The sequence below is a fragment of the Cherax quadricarinatus genome, chromosome 84 (genome assembly GCF_038502225.1).
Source record: "Cherax quadricarinatus isolate ZL_2023a chromosome 84, ASM3850222v1, whole genome shotgun sequence".
Lineage (NCBI taxonomy): Eukaryota > Metazoa > Arthropoda > Malacostraca > Decapoda > Parastacidae > Cherax > Cherax quadricarinatus.
In genome coordinates, this window is record NC_091375.1 from 1645198 (window position 1) to 1657244 (window position 12047).

Below are 12047 nucleotides of genomic sequence, written 5' to 3' on the forward strand. Positions count from 1 at the left end.
CATAACACTGCCCTCCTTCCTTCCCTCCCTCATAACACTGCCCTTCTTCCTTCCCTCCCTCATAACACTGCCCTCCTTCCTTCCCTTCCTCATAACACTGCCCTCCTTCCTTCCCTTCCTCATAACACTGCCCTTCTTCCTTCCCTCCCTCATAACACTGCCCTCCTTCCTTCCCTTCCTCATAACACTGCCCTCCTTCCCTCCCTCCCTCATAACACTGCCCTCTTTCCTTCCCTCCCTCATAACACTGCCCTTCTTCCTTCCCTCCCTCATAACACTGCCCTCCTTCCTTCCCTTCCTCATAACACTGCCCTCTTTCCTTCCCTCCCTCATAACACTGCCCTCCTTCCTTCCCTTCCTCATAACACTGCCCTCTTTCCTTCCCTCCCTCATAACACTGCCCTCCTTCCTTCCCTCCCTCATAACACTGCCCTCTTTCCTTCCCTCCCTCATAACACTGCCCTCCTTCCTTCCCTCCCTCATAACACTGTCCTCCTTCCTTCCCTCCCTCCCTCATAACACTGCCCTCCTTCCTTCCCTCCCTCATAACACTGCCCTCCTTCCTTCCCTCCCTCATAACACTGTCCTCCTCCCTTCCCTCCCTCATAACACTGCCCTCCTTCCTTTACTCCCTCATAACACTGCCCTCCTTCCTTCCTTCCCTCCCTCATAACACGGCCCTCCTTCCTTCCCTCCCTCATAACACTGCCCTCCTTCCTTCCCTCCCCCATAACACTGCCCTCCTTCCTTCCTTTCCTCCCTCATAACACTGCCCTTCTTCCTTCCCTCCCTCATAACACTGCCCTCCTTCCTTCCCTCTCATAACACTGCCCTCCTTCCTTCCCTCCCTCATAACACTGCCCTCCTTCCTTCCCTCCCTCATAACACTGCCCTCCTTCCTTCCCTCCCTCATAACACTGCCTCATCCTTCCCTCCCTCATAACACTGCCCTCCTCTTTCATTCCCTCCTTTCCAACACGACTAAACGACCCTTCCTCCCTCCTTCCCACGCCCTCATTCCCTTCTAACAACCTTGCTCCCTAGTTTGGGACCAGGTCTGGGACCAGGCTGCGGGAATGATGACCCGTGAATTGAATACTGGTAGCCTACAGGCAGAAAGACGATGCAGTATATATCACGATCGGTCCACAGCAGGATTCAAACCTAGACTCTCGGCATCGAAGTACGTAATATCTTCTCCACTCGGCCAGATCTCAGAAAAGTATGCGCGTCTAGCCGAAGCTAAGCAGTCACTCCCATACCCGTGGTATGGGAGTCTATTGGTAATCCCCTTTATGTATGTAGAGAGGCAGCTGAACAGTCTTGGGCCCCTGAAATTTATTGTGTTGTCTCAGGGTACTAGTGGCGCCCCTGTATTTCATTACGGGGATAGTGCATCTCCTGCCGAGTCTTTACTTTCGTATGGAGTGACTGTTGTTTGCATTCCAGGGAATACAAATCAAGGGACTTCAGCCGTTCCCAGTAGTTTAGGTGCTTTATCGTATTTGTGTGTGCCGTGAGAGTTCTCTGTACATTTCCCAGGTCTGCAATTTCGCCTGCCTTGAAAGGGGCACTTATTGTATAGCAATATTCCAGCCTAGAAAGAACAAGGGATTTGAAGAGAACCATTATGGGTTTGCCACCCCTACTTTTGAAGATTCTCATTATTCATCCTATCATTTTCCTAGCTGATGTAGTAGACACATGGTTGTGATCTTTGCAAGTGAGATCCTCTGACATTATCACCCCTAGGTTCTTCATATTTTTTTTGCTCTATTGTGTGGTTGGAATTTGTTTTATACTCCGATACGGTTTTAATTTTTTCGAGTTTTCCATATCGTAGTAATTGAAATTTCTCTTCACTGAACTTCATGTTGTTTTCCGCGGCCCATTTAATGATTTGGTTGATGTCCACTTGAAGTCTTTCAGTGTCTTCGATGGATGACACTGTCATGAAAATTCGGGTGTCATCCGCAAAGGAAGACACGGTGCTGTGGCTTTCATCTCTATGTCAGATACGAGGATAAGGGACAGGATGGGGGCAAGTGCAGTGTCTTGTGGAACAGAGCTTTTCACTGTAGCCGCCTCAGGCTTTACTCTGTTTATTACTTCTTGTGTTTTATTTGTTAGGAAGTTATAGATCCATCTACAAACTTTTTCTGTTATTCCTTTGTCACGCATTTTGTGCGCTATTACGCTGTCAAAGGCTTTCACAAAGTCTGTATATAGTACATCTGCATTTTGTTTGTCCTCCAGTACATCTAAGACCTTGTCATGGTGGTCCTGTAGTTGGGACAGGCAGGAGCGACCTGCTCTAAACTCATGTTGCTCTGGGTTGTGTAACTGATGGGTATCTAGGTGGTTAGCGATCTTGCTTCTTAGAACCCTTTCAAAGATTTTTATATGGGACGTTAGTGCTATTGATCTGTAATTCTTTGCAATTGCTTTATTGCCAACTCTGTGAAGGGCGGTATGTCTGTTGTGTTTAGTGACTATAGGATGACCCCTGTGTCCATGCTCCCTCTCCATACAATGGTGAAGGCACGTGACGGGCTTCTTGCAGTTCTTGATGAACACGGAGTTCCACGAGTCTGGGCCTGGGACAGAGTTCATGGGCATGTCATTTATTGCTTTTTCGAAGTCTTGTGGCGTTAGGATAATATCGGAGATATTTGGATTGACTAAATTTTGAGTCTGTCATAAAAAAATATTTTAGATTGTCGACCTTTAGTGTGGTTAACGGCTCGCTGAACAGTGAGTCATATTGGGACTTTAGTATCTCGCTTATTTCTTTGCTGTCATCTGTGTTAGTCCCATCATATCTAAGCAGGTCCAGTACTGGATGTTATTTTTGCCTTAGATTTGGCATAAGAAAAGATTTTTTTTCAATTTCATTGTTGGCTTTAAGTTCTTCCTGAGTTTCTCGTGAACTGTATGATTTAAGCTTAAGTTCGATATTTGCTATTTCTCTGACCAGTACCTCCCTCGTATTTCAGATATGCTGGTCCCTTTCAGCAGCTCTGTGATTCTTTGCCTTCTCCTGTATAGGGAGCGTCTCTCTCTACTTTACATCTTTTCTTCCTTTTTCTTAAAGGAATGTGCTTTGAGCATACCTCAAGTGCCAGAGTTAATTTTTTCTAAGCAAAGGTTCGGATCTGTGTTGTTAAGAATATTGTCCCAGCTTGTTTCACTCATTGTTATCAAAGCTGAATTTCGTGAAGGCACCGTCATAACTGAACACCTTATGATGGTCATAACATAACCTAACTTAACCTAACATAACATAACCTAACCTAACCTAACATAACCTTACCTAACCTAACATAACCTTACCTAAGGTAAGGTAACCCAGAAGGTATTGTTGCAAGGCAGAGAGGCTACTTAATACAAGCTTCTTCACTTGATCATGACACTCTTAATTAAAGTAATTACTGCACAAGCAAACATAACCCTTAATAACAACTATAACAATTGATGGTAAACAAATGATCATAGAGAACAAAACTATTATTTTGTATTTTATACTATTATTACTTAATAATTATTTATATTTTATAGTATTCATTATTAATAATAGCAGCAGCATTATTATTACTAGTAGTAATAATAGTAATAGTAGTAGTAATAGTAATAGCAGTAGTAGTAATAGTAGTAGTATAGTAATAGCAGTAGTAGTAATAGTAATAGCAGTAGTAATAATAGTAATAGTAGTAGTAATAGTAATAGCAGTAGTAATAGTAATAGTAGTAGTAATAGTAGTAATAGTAATAGTAATAGTAGTAATAGTAATAGTAGTAATAGTAATAGTAGTAGTAATAGTAATAGTAATAGTAGTAATAGTAATAGTAATATTAATACTATTATTATTGGGTCATACATCACCTGGGAAATGGGAAGTAATCAGGTTAGAATAGGAAAGAGCTCCAGTTCCTTGGAACAAGACTCCTTCACCAACATCGAGGTATCCCACTGTAAGGAGAGAACAGGTGAAGGTGCACTGCCAGCACCAACAACCTGCTTGATCAGACCATCACCCCGGGAGACCTGGTCTGGGAATGGTGACCTTCCCCCCCCTCCCCAGAATCGACTATGGATAGATGTTTCGCCCAGTCCTGGACCACACCCTCCCGAAGAGAGGTCTGTGAGACCGATATATACAGATAATTTTTGTGGCATTTACCTGTTCATTTATAAACAAACAAGACGACACGATCGATCACGTAAGATCTTACACTCAGATTCATATTTCTCTAAGAATATATACACCGAGAAGTATATTAAGTTTCCATTTTCTAGTATTCTTGTCTGGTGGTGAAAGGGTTACGAGCTGCCTAAATTAGAGATCCAAGTGTCGTTGATAAGCTTGAAACCCAATTAACCAATCAACCAACAAACGGATAACTGACCACCAATAACAAATGACAGAATCTCTAATAAATATAAGAGGTAAATTATACCAAGAGAGTGAAGGCAGGCAGGTAGGAGAGAGAGATTTAATTCTATTAAGAGAGACACGTGCCTCTCCCCCGGCCACAAGTGGCCGTTAAGAAGCCTCAGCAACAGGCGTGCATGCAACAGATGGCAACAGGTGGGGCGCAAGCAACAGATGGCAACAAGTGGAAAGGTGGCAACAGGTGGGACGGAGGCAACAGGTGAACATACGGTCTGAAGGTCAGGGTTCAGAACCTCTTGTGATGCAAGTCAGTATTGCCTCCCGCAGATAGCAGAAGAGAAGGAAGCCCAGGGAAAGAGGACAAAAGAAAAGAGAAAACGACGAGAGATGGAGAGAGGGAAGCAGGGAAAGAGGAAGAAAAGAAAAAAAGGGCAAAAGAACAAGGAGCTACAAGAAAAAAAAAATCCAGTGCTTATGCTACTGATTCCTTACAAGTCTTAGCTGCTGGTGGTCAACCTTCCCAAAATACATGAATGGTATATAATACCGACAAGAAGAAGAATTAAGACACATGTGCAAAATCTGGGTATCTTAACTGTAGACGTTTCGCCTTTCAGTGGCTTTGTCAATATAAATTTAAAGACATAATGTGAGGAGTGTAGAACTTATATACGACAGACGAGATACTCAGTCCCTCAGCCTCGGAGTTGGTGAAGACTATAGTGCTCTTCAACTCCAAGGCTGAGGGACTGATTACCTCATCTTTTGTATATAGTCTTCCCATTATCTTCTTGAATTTGTATTGATAAAGCCACTGGGTGACGTAACGTCTACAATAAAGATACCCAGATGTTGCATATGTGTCAAATTCTTCTTCCCATGATAACTCAAACCCGGACACACACTGACGTGTGGTCTAAGAGTGGTCAGAAGCACTATATAACAACGGTGGAACACCACAAGCAGGTTAAGAAAACACTATATGCTGTTTACGGTAATTTACTGACAAGAAATTTCGTCCACTAAAAACTTTATCAATTCACACAGAGATGTGTACAAAGCAGACATGATATCACCTGCAGTGCAGAAGATAATGTAGGAACACTGCAGCAGGCTTAATGTCGCATTCTTGGCAGACCCTTCTCAAATCCAATCTTCCTTCAATCTATTCCCAAACTTCCAAGTTTAAAATGAAGTGTGTCAGTCAGTACAATACACAAATAACACGCACATAAAGAGGAATGAAACTTCTGACAACGTTTCGGTCCAACTTAGACCATTAACTAGTAACGCCGTTATAAGTTACAGTCTCCTATGTGTAGGTTGTGTGTGTGTGTGTGTGTGTGATAATGGTTTAATGTGTGTACTGTTCCAGTCACCCTACTGTGCCTTTTTTTTATTATTCACAGTGTAGTGTCGCATCTAGCGACAATAAGTTTGACCAATTTTTTTCCGAAATTAAGAATGAGCTGGATTTCTGTGTGATGGTGCTAGTGAGGGCATTCACGGAAGATTCTAAGCAAAGTCAGCTGCTTGTGTCCGCTTCCTTGACAACTAGCTTGGTAGTGAGGAAGGTCATCGGAGGGCTGTGTGTTGCGGGGGAAAAGGTCAGGTGTTGCTTGTAATTGATGTGGTGATAACGACAAACTATGGAAGACGACACTTGTGTACATTTCAGGGCATTTATTAAGGGAAACGTTTCCTTTAACTTTAACTGTTGAAGAATTAGACACTTTACAACATTTGGGAATTTTTATGAGATAAGATAAAATAAGATTTCGTTCGGATTTTTAACACCGGAGGGTTAGCCACCCAGGATAACCCATTGGGGTCCTTAATCTTGTCCCCCAGGATGCGACCCACACCAGTCGACTAACACCCAGGTACCTATTTGCTGCTAGGTGAACAGGACAACAGGTGTAAGGGAACGTGTCGAAATGTTTCCACCCCCCGGGAATCAGGAATAGAGAGACTTTAGAAACTCATCAAAGGTATATCAAAGGCCTGCTTGATAACCTGATCATCCAGGCAACCAGTAGCAACAGCCTAGTTGACCAGGCAAGTACCAGACACGCCTATCCCAGGGCCGAGCCCCGGGAATAGAAAAACTATCGAAGCATATCAGAGGTATATCTACGGCTGTTCGACTCCATCCCTCCGTACGTAAAAAGAATTACCAACAGACTTCTTGCTCTCTTCAAGCTGGAACTTTGCAAATTACTCCGGTTCGTTCGTGACCAGCCGGGCTATATTTCGTATGATGGACTGCGTGCAGCCAGCAGTAGTAACAGCCTGGTTGATGAGGCCTTGATTTTTCTGGAGGCCTGGTCTGGGACCGGACCTCCTGAAGGAAACCTGCCTGATATCCTTCACATATCCGGCAGGCTTCTCGGGTTCTACCTGCCACAGCCTAGCCTGAGGCCAGACTTCCTTGTTGCTTACTAGGTCAGCCATATTGTTCCAGGTTACAGGGGTCATCGCCCCAGCAGATGCTCATGGTTGCTTCCCTTTGATATGCCTTTGATGAGTTTCGGGAGTCTCACTACTCTCAGAGCCCGGCGATGGGTCAGGCTCGTAGCTAATAATATTATTAATATCTTTATTTACTACAAGTACATGTAGAAGAATTGAGACACTTATGCAGCATATGGGAATCTTTATTGAAGAAACGTTTCGCCACACAGTGGCTTCATCAGTCCAGTACAAACCAGGAAGGCATAAGGAGAGGAGGAGTTTGAGGTAATCAGTCCCTCAGCCTGGAGTCGATATTTTCAGTCCATCAGTCTTGCTAGGTAAGACAACTTTATTCCGAAACGTTTCGCCTACACAGTAGGCTTCTTCAGTCGAATACAGAAAATAGGCAGGAACAGTAGAGATGTGAAGACGATGTAATCAGTCCATCACCCTTGTAGTCGTAGAATTTGAGGTTGTCAGTCCCTCGGCCTGGAGAAGTTCAGTTCCATAGTCAGGAACTATCTGTAGATGTGGGTGGGTGTGAGTTAGACCTGATAGCTTGTGCTACCAGGTCGGTTGCCGTGTTCCTCCCTTAAGTCAATGTGACCTGACCTGACTAGGTTGGGTGCATTGGCTTAAGCCGGTAGGAGACTTGGACCTGCCTTGCATGGGCCAGTAGGCCTTCTGCAGTGTTCCTTCGTTCTTATGAATCGAACCCGGGCCCTCCGTGTGTGAAGCGGGAGCTTTAGCCACCAGGCCACCGGGACACCTATTGTGGAAACGTTTCGTCAACAAGAGGATTCCTCAGTCCAGTACAGAGATGAACGTTGGAAGATGAGGAGGAGTTTGAGGTAATCAGTCCCCCAGCCTGGAGTTGATGTATTCAGTCCATCAATCGGGCTGGAGTTTTGAGACTCTATGACCGCGGGTTCAATTCCGGCCGGGGGTATGGTTTGTAGGTTTTCTAAATCATTTACACAATGAAAGTATAGTCTGAACATAATGTGTAATGCAGCAGCAACCTGATGAAAGTGTTAAGTGAGGGTTTATGAGATGGCGTCGAGTAGCCTAGAGGTTACGGGAGTCCTGTGTTGAGATAGGTTGGGCTTAGCCTGGCTGAGTATCATTTATGTCAGTGTTTTTGAAATTTTGTAGCTTCATGTATTATGTTCCACAGTGTCTGTGATGGTAATTAGCGAGGCTTCTAGATATCTGAAAGACAAGCTGAGGGACTGACCACCTCAAAACTACGTCTTCAAGGGTGATGGACTAATTACATCATCTCATCTCTGCTGCTTCTGCAAATTCCTCTGTACTCGACTGAAGAAGCCTACTGTATATGCGAACCATTTCGGAATAAAGTTACCTAACTGCTGCACATGTGTCTTACTTATCATCATCTAGACATCATCTGCGGTGATTAACGAGGCTTCTAAGCATCGTTGGTGGCTAAGGTCATGTTCAGTATGGACGACTTGTGTTTCAGTGTACCCCGTCAAATATCCCGTGGAGTTTGTGTGGAGAACACAGGCATTATCTTGGTGGTCCCTGTTGCAGGCGATTCCATGTACACTTAGGCGATACATTTCTGCCTGTTTTCCCCTACATATAACTTGGGACAGACTACAGGGAATTGTGTAGACGCCTGTTGTAGAAGTCAGAGGTGTGGGACTTCACTTCCTAGTGAGGTCTTTGATGGAGGATGTGTTCATAGTGGAGACACCGTTGTTGCTTTAAGTAAGCTCCCTGCAGATATTCCTGGCAACATCACCACACGGGAGCACTACGAACTGTTTAGAGGAATGTTCCATGAAAGATTTGTTGAGGACAGCTTGTGCCTTAACTCTGCAGTCCTGGAGGAAGAGGGAAAACTGAAGACCTGTGAAGGCTTGTATTATATAGATACATTTATCTTTCAAGGAAACAAGGGTTGGGGATGTGAAGAGCCTTCGAGAAGAAACCAATAGTAACACCTCTTTTAAGTGACCTTTTTTTTGGCAGGTGGGAAAGGCAAAGAACATCTTCATGAAATATGTATTGTTGGATAATTAGACGTGTCGGTGATAACCCCATCACCATCTTCAGGAACTATATTCTGGAACATGACATCATACCGAACATTATTACATAATACAAAATACAATGACACATTAATATAATCAGTAAGTAGACTTTATGCCCTATATGAATCAGGCGATATATATGTGTGGGGGGCCGGGGGGGGGGGGGAAGCAACAGGTTGGTATCCGCACTGTCAAGGTCTCTGGTAGGACAGGACACGATCAATACCAGACGTTATGGTCGACTCTGACAGGCCATCAGTCGCTGGTGATACCTCACTCACACACACACACACACACACACACACACACACACACACACACACACACACACACACTAAAAACAAAAGCATGGACAGGTAACTAGGCAGAGCAGGAACAAGCACATGTAGACAGAGAGAAACTGGGAGGCAAAATGCAGCACTACAAAAGTCTTACTTTTTAGAGATGTTGACGGGTAAGCCAGTGGAAGGCCTCTGCCAGACAACCAAAAGCTCCAGCTGCGGATCATCGTATGACTAAGACTCACGTCAAACCATACCCCCGGCTGGGATTGAACCCGCGGTCATAGTCTCTCAAAACTCCAGCCCGTCATTACGATTTCTTGAGTCACTCACGTCAAGAAACACCTGTCCTGTCTCCTGACCAATTTTACCTAACTACAAAATGACATGTCAGGTTGAGTGGCGAGAATGACCCCTGGGAACCAGGGGTCATGTCACACGCATGTCACAACATTAAACACGAAAATTAAAGAAAACTTGAAAACGCTGATGTCTTCGTTAGTTAAGAAGAATACAGGTAACACTTTAACCGCATATAAAGCCACACAAGGAAAAAATAGGCGAGGAAAGTATTCTTGACCCACTCAAGTGGTGGTCAAAAGGCTATAATTGCAAACCTGGGAAGAGGAGATGGCGAATGAAAACCAGAATTTTTTTACCAAAAGACTGGGAGTGCTGGAATGTTATGGAAGATGGGATTGTAAATGTAACATTTACTGGAAAGTTACTTATATTCTATTAATTATTTAACTGTTCTACGATATATTTTATGGCCAGTTTTCAGCACTATCAAGACAACATAAGCACAGCTCTTCTGAGACAACAAAAACGTAAACAAAGACTTCACAGGGACACACACAGGTTTTTGATGGGTCGAGGTGAGTTGTTCATGCTGGAAGCACCAATATATTGACTAAACGGGCCAGCAACCAGACCTGGACGGGACAAGGTCCAGGCGATAACCTCCAGCACCTTCAACAGACAATGTTCAGGTGAAGTGAGGAATTATTCTGAATTTTACCACTGAAATCGCTAGTTCGTGCAGTCCAGATCCATCGTATATATATGGTTGGGCGAGAGTACATGGCTACACGAAGGCCAAGATTAATGACACACGTGTTTATGATAGCTGACACTGGTCTTTAGCTCTCCTGGTGCTGAAGTTGCAGGAAATACAAAAGTGTGTCTATCGTGTTAGAAACACGATACACGCACTTTTGTATTACAGCGGATCAAGGAATACTTAACAGGAAGAAAAAAACGCGTTATTGTTCGGGAAGAGTGTCGGAACGGGCGAGTGAAACGTGTGGGGTTCCACATAGGTCAGTACCGGGACCAGCACTCTTGGGTACATACACGACATGACAATAGAATTCAAGACAAACTGAAGCGAAAGTTTCACAACGAGTAGCTTATTCAGTTTTAATCATTAGGACTAACGAAGCCACCAGTGGCGATACGTTACTTTTATCGTAAATATCTACAACTAACAACAAACAACGCAATACAGTCCCCTCTTCAGTACTAACAATCATTATATTCACATACAAACAAACTCATGGGAATCCAAGGGAAAGTAACCAGGTTTAATCAAAGGAGTGAAGGGTAACTCCAGCTCCTGGACCATACAACCTTTCACCAGCACCAGTGCACCCACCTTGAAGGAAGGTAACCAATGTACCGCTGGTGTTAAACACACTTGTGAGTTACTGGTGTTCACAAGGTAACAACGGTAATTCTAGCATGGTTATTTGATGTGCATGAGCACATGAGCGGTGTTACACGCTCATGAACGGTGTTACACGTTCATGAGCGGTGTTACACAAGCATACATGAGCGGCTGTGTTCCGTGTTCAACAGCGAGGAGCAGCTGTTACACGCACATGATCAATGTTACACAGTGAAGCGGCGGGGCCAGGAGCTGAGTATCGACCCCTGCAGCCACAATTAGGTGAGTACAATTGAGTACACACACACATGAACGGTGTTACGCACACATGAACGGTTGTGTCCCGTGTGTAACAACAAGCAGCAGCTGCTACAAGCAAAGAAGCCAGAAAATGCTGGTGACTGTTCCTCTTCCCACCTTAACAAGAAAGATAATTACACGTCACTTTTAAATAAAACTTGCCAGTATTTATTTCTCATCTTCTTCTCTAGCTTTCCATTCATCAGAACAAACATTAAAATAAAGACAAACTTGTTTCTATCAGTTACAAGTCACTACCACCAAGCTCAACGTACAATTATTTTAAGTGATTTAAAATTACGTACGTGTATGTGTACTCAACTAGTTGTACTTGCAGGGGTTGATTCATAGCTCCTGTGTGTTTGTGTACTCAACTAGTTGTAGTTGCAGGGGTCGATTCACAGCTCCTGGCCCCGGCTCTTCACTGGCCTCTTCTAAGTCACTCTTCCTGCTCTAGGAGCTTTATCAAACTTCTTCTTAAAGCTATGTATGGATCCTGCCTCCACTACATCACTGCCCAGACTATTTCACTTACTGACACCTCTGTGACTGAAGAAATACTTCCTAACAGCCCTGTGATTCATCTGAGTCTTCAACTTCCAACTGCGACCCCTTGTTGCTGTGTCCCATCTCTGGAACATATTGCCTCTGTCCACCTTGCCGATTCCTCTCAGTATTTTATATGTCGTTATCATATCCTCCCTATCTCTCCTGTCCTCCAGTGTCACCAGGTCTATTTCCCTTAACCTCTCCTCGTAGGACATAACCCTTAGCTCTGGGACTAGTCTTGTTGCAAACCTTTGCACTTTCTCTAGTTTCTTTACGTGTCTGGCTAGGTGTGGGTTACAAACTGATGTGTATGTGTATGTATGTGAATGTATGTGTAT